Source organism: Lytechinus pictus, chromosome 17 (genome assembly GCF_037042905.1).
Source record: "Lytechinus pictus isolate F3 Inbred chromosome 17, Lp3.0, whole genome shotgun sequence".
Taxonomy (NCBI): domain Eukaryota; kingdom Metazoa; phylum Echinodermata; class Echinoidea; order Temnopleuroida; family Toxopneustidae; genus Lytechinus; species Lytechinus pictus.
Window position 1 is genome coordinate 8,140,195 of NC_087261.1, and position 6,000 is coordinate 8,146,194.

The window sequence follows — 6,000 nt, forward strand, 5'->3', positions numbered from 1 at the left end:
ACCTGCCAGGCTCTCTGACTCGCAAAAAGTGTATTAAAACCAGTAGATATGACTCCTTTAAATCAACTTCATTCATCCGCAGTACAGATGGTGATAACATGAAACACTATACAGTCAAGGATGATTCTTTATTCTTATCATTTATTCTATTCCATTTCAATGTAGATAGGTTCAGATAGTGTATAAACAGCAGATTTTGATACAAAGGTAAAATAATGTAAGTTATGTTCTCAAATTATGTTGTAATAACAAACTAATTGTTAACTGTTCATTGTTAATATTAAAGTGAAGTTCTCGTTTTTCTATTTCTTCGCTTAACTTAATGGATTGTAACACATGTCTATGGATGGCATTCAGAAAATATGAACACAATGAAGTTCAAACTGTCATTTATGTTGACGGCGTTTTCTTGGATTATTATTATTCGACAAGCTGATGTTTGTGCCTTTAGTTGTAGACTCCATCTTCACCCTCCGTTTCTTCTCCACCATCATCATCGTCATCGTCACCTTGATACTGGAATAAACCATCGAATTGTGAACCATGCCTGGCTAACACTCTCTGTACGGCTTTCCGGAATTCCATGCCATTCTCTAATCTTTCCGTGAGATCGGACACGATTTCACGATTGATGTCAGCGTCTTCGAGGTACACGTTCTGCTGCAAGAACTGGGAGTAAAGATCGAAAAAGATGCGTTTGACTGCCCAGAGTAGTTTCACGTGAGCCTTTGCTTTAGCGTCTTCTTCTTCCATTCCTTCTGAGATGTATTTCTGATATTTTTCGTCTCTCAAGTCCTCGGTGGTTGTCATGGCTTGCTCTAACCATCCTCGATAAGCGAGGTTGTCTTCAGTTTCTTCCATGTTTGCTGCCATTGCCGATTCGTGTCCATCGCTTTCTGATACGCTCGTTTCGGAATCATCGTTGGATTCTTCAACTCTTTGCATTTGAGAGGATGGGTCGGAGTCTTCATCTTCACTCGTTCCTTCTCCAGTATCATGCTCGTTTTGTTCATGCCTCTGCATATCGTACTTCCTACTAAAGGTTTTATCGCATCGTGAACAAGCGTAACGGTTGGACGTATCCAACGTATTCATGTTGACTCGATGATTATTTGCTGGGAAATGAAGAAAATTAACGTTCAACCTTGTAATAATACCTAATCATGAAACGCGCGCGAAGGTATACTTCGATCCTTACGGATTTTTACGGATCCTTACGGATTCTTACGGATCCTTACGGATTCTTACGGATTCTTACGGATTCTTACGGATTCTTACGGATTTTTACGGATTTTACGGATTTTTACGGATTTTTACGGATTCTTACGGATTCTTACGGATTCTTACGGATTCTTACGGATTTTACGGATTCTTACGGATTCTTACGGATTTTTACGGATTTTTACGGATTCTTACGGATTTTTACGGATTTTTACGGATTCTTAAGGATTCTTACGGATTTTACGGATTTTTACGGATTCTACGGATTTCTACGGATGCTGCATGGGTCATTCCAACGTGGATGAACATACATGTATTTTCCTTGAGAATATGAAAGATTATATGAAAGCATCAATTAATCCGTAAGAATCCGTAAAAATCCGTAAGAATCCGTAAGAATCCGTAAAATCCGTAAGAATCCGTAAGAATCCGTAAAAATCCGTAAAAATCCGTAAGAATCCGTAAAAATCCGTAAAAATCCGTAAGAATCCGTAAGAATCCGTAAAATCCGTAAGAATCCGTAAGAATCCGTAAGAATCCGTAAGAATCCGTAAAAATCCGTAAAAATCCGTAAAATCCGTAAAAATCCGTAAGAATCCGTAAGAATCCGTAAGAATCCGTAAGAATCCGTAAGGATCCGTAAGAATCCGTAAGGATCCGTAAAAATCCGTAAGGATCGAAGTATACCTTCGCGCGCGTTTCATGATTACGTATTATTACAAGGTTGAACGTTAATTTTCTTCATTTCCCAGCAAATAATCATCGAGTCAACATGAATACGTTGGATACGTCCAACCGTTACGCTTGTTCACGATGCGATAAAACCTTTAGTAGGAAGTACGATATGCAGAGGCATGAACAAAACGAGCATGATACTGGAGAAGGAACGAGTGAAGATGAAGACTCCGACCCATCCTCTCAAATGCAAAGAGTTGAAGAATCCAACGATGATTCCGAAACGAGCGTATCAGAAAGCGATGGACACGAATCGGCAATGGCAGCAAACATGGAAGAAACTGAAGACAACCTCGCTTATCGAGGATGGTTAGAGCAAGCCATGACAACCACCGAGGACTTGAGAGACGAAAAATATCAGAAATACATCTCAGAAGGAATGGAAGAAGAAGACGCTAAAGCAAAGGCTCACGTGAAACTACTCTGGGCAGTCAAACGCATCTTTTTCGATCTTTACTCCCAGTTCTTGCAGCAGAACGTGTACCTCGAAGACGCTGACATCAATCGTGAAATCGTGTCCGATCTCACGGAAAGATTAGAGAATGGCATGGAATTCCGGAAAGCCGTACAGAGAGTGTTAGCCAGGCATGGTTCACAATTCGATGGTTTATTCCAGTATCAAGGTGACGATGACGATGATGATGGTGGAGAAGAAACGGAGGGTGAAGATGGAGTCTACAACTAAAGGCACAAACATCAGCTTGTCGAATAATAATAATCCAAGAAAACGCCGTCAACATAAATGACAGTTTGAACTTCATTGTGTTCATATTTTCTGAATGCCATCCATAGACATGTGTTACAATCCATTAAGTTAAGCGAAGAAATAGAAAAACGAGAACTTCACTTTAATATTAACAATGAACAGTTAACAATTAGTTTGTTATTACAACATAATTTGAGAACATAACTTACATTATTTTACCTTTGTATCAAAATCTGCTGTTTATACACTATCTGAACCTATCTACATTGAAATGGAATAGAATAAATGATAAGAATAAAGAATCATCCTTGACTGTATAGTGTTTCATGTTATCACCATCTGTACTGCGGATGAATGAAGTTGATTTAAAGGAGTCATATCTACTGGTTTTAATACACTTTTTGCGAGTCAGAGAGCCTGGCAGGTCGTGTGAGTTAAAATGAAAAGTATGGAAGTATGAACAAAACAGTATGAAAAAGTCAGAGAGTTTTGATGGGGAAAAGTCTGGAGTAGAGCCTGAGATGTCACTATTATCATGATTATAATCACACGTTGGATTACCAATACTTGTTGAAATAAGAGGCAGTAGTTAGGGGTTAGACCTCATCCTAATTGACCTTTGACCTTTGACAGCATGACCTTTGACCCCAACTTCCGGTCACTGTTGACCCCGTGACCCCACCTTCCGGTCAATCATGACCTTTGACCTTTGGGTACGCGGTAAACAGGAAATTGGATAATGGAGCGCGGGAAGCGATTTTAATTGGATAATGGAGCGCGGGACGCGATTTTAATTGGATAATGACTCCGCGTGGGGACGCCATCTTAATTGGATAATGGAGCGCGGGACGCGATTTTAATTGGATAATGACTCCGCGTGGGGACGCCATCTTAATTGGATAATGAAGCGCGGGACGCGATTTTAATTGGATAATGACTCCGCGTGGGGACGCCATCTTAATTGGATATGAGTCCACGTAGGGACTCGATCTACAGGAAATTTAATTAACCTCCGCGCATATATATATATATATTTTACACTTTAACTTTTGTATTTTGACTTGATATATTACAGTTTTTACCTTTGGATTTAATCTGGGGCAACTTTTTTTGAAAAGTGAAAAGTTATCTTTCTCCGCCTACCAGCAGATATGTCAATAGTGCCGACTGGCGATCGTTGCAAGGCCAACGCGCGTCATTGAACTTGGGATATCCTATTGGAAAGGTGAAAGCCGACTCTCTCTCTCTGCCTCTTATTTCAACAAGTATTGGTAATCCAACGTGTGATTATAATCATGATAATAGTGACATCTCAGGCTCTACTCCAGACTTTTCCCCATCAAAACTCTCTGACTTTTTCATACTGTTTTGTTCATACTTCCATACTTTTCATTTTAACTCACACGACCTGCCAGGCTCTCTGACTCGCAAAAAGTGTATTAAAACCAGTAGATATGACTCCTTTAAATCAACTTCATTCATCCGCAGTACAGATGGTGATAACATGAAACACTATACAGTCAAGGATGATTCTTTATTCTTATCATTTATTCTATTCCATTTCAATGTAGATAGGTTCAGATAGTGTATAAACAGCAGATTTTGATACAAAGGTAAAATAATGTAAGTTATGTTCTCAAATTATGTTGTAATAACAAACTAATTGTTAACTGTTCATTGTTAATATTAAAGTGAAGTTCTCGTTTTTCTATTTCTTCGCTTAACTTAATGGATTGTAACACATGTCTATGGATGGCATTCAGAAAATATGAACACAATGAAGTTCAAACTGTCATTTATGTTGACGGCGTTTTCTTGGATTATTATTATTCGACAAGCTGATGTTTGTGCCTTTAGTTGTAGACTCCATCTTCACCCTCCGTTTCTTCTCCACCATCATCATCGTCATCGTCACCTTGATACTGGAATAAACCATCGAATTGTGAACCATGCCTGGCTAACACTCTCTGTACGGCTTTCCGGAATTCCATGCCATTCTCTAATCTTTCCGTGAGATCGGACACGATTTCACGATTGATGTCAGCGTCTTCGAGGTACACGTTCTGCTGCAAGAACTGGGAGTAAAGATCGAAAAAGATGCGTTTGACTGCCCAGAGTAGTTTCACGTGAGCCTTTGCTTTAGCGTCTTCTTCTTCCATTCCTTCTGAGATGTATTTCTGATATTTTTCGTCTCTCAAGTCCTCGGTGGTTGTCATGGCTTGCTCTAACCATCCTCGATAAGCGAGGTTGTCTTCAGTTTCTTCCATGTTTGCTGCCATTGCCGATTCGTGTCCATCGCTTTCTGATACGCTCGTTTCGGAATCATCGTTGGATTCTTCAACTCTTTGCATTTGAGAGGATGGGTCGGAGTCTTCATCTTCACTCGTTCCTTCTCCAGTATCATGCTCGTTTTGTTCATGCCTCTGCATATCGTACTTCCTACTAAAGGTTTTATCGCATCGTGAACAAGCGTAACGGTTGGACGTATCCAACGTATTCATGTTGACTCGATGATTATTTGCTGGGAAATGAAGAAAATTAACGTTCAACCTTGTAATAATACGTAATCATGAAACGCGCGCGAAGGTATACTTCGATCCTTACGGATTTTTACGGATCCTTACGGATTCTTACGGATCCTTACGGATTCTTACGGATTCTTACGGATTCTTACGGATTCTTACGGATTTTTACGGATTTTACGGATTTTTACGGATTTTTACGGATTCTTACGGATTCTTACGGATTCTTACGGATTCTTACGGATTTTACGGATTCTTACGGATTCTTACGGATTTTTACGGATTTTTACGGATTCTTACGGATTTTTACGGATTTTTACGGATTCTTAAGGATTCTTACGGATTTTACGGATTTTTACGGATTCTACGGATTTCTACGGATGCTGCATGGGTCATTCCAACGTGGATGAACATACATGTATTTTCCTTGAGAATATGAAAGATTATATGAAAGCATCAATTAATCCGTAAGAATCCGTAAAAATCCGTAAGAATCCGTAAGAATCCGTAAAATCCGTAAGAATCCGTAAGAATCCGTAAAAATCCGTAAAAATCCGTAAGAATCCGTAAAAATCTGTAAAAATCCGTAAGAATCCGTAAGAATCCGTAAAATCCGTAAGAATCCGTAAGAATCCGTAAGAATCCGTAAGAATCCGTAAAAATCCGTAAAAATCCGTAAAATCCGTAAAAATCCGTAAGAATCCGTAAGAATCCGTAAGAATCCGTAAGAATCCGTAAGGATCCGTAAGAATCCGTAAGGATCCGTAAAAATCCGTAAGGATCGAAGTATACCTTCGCGCGCGTTTCATGATTACG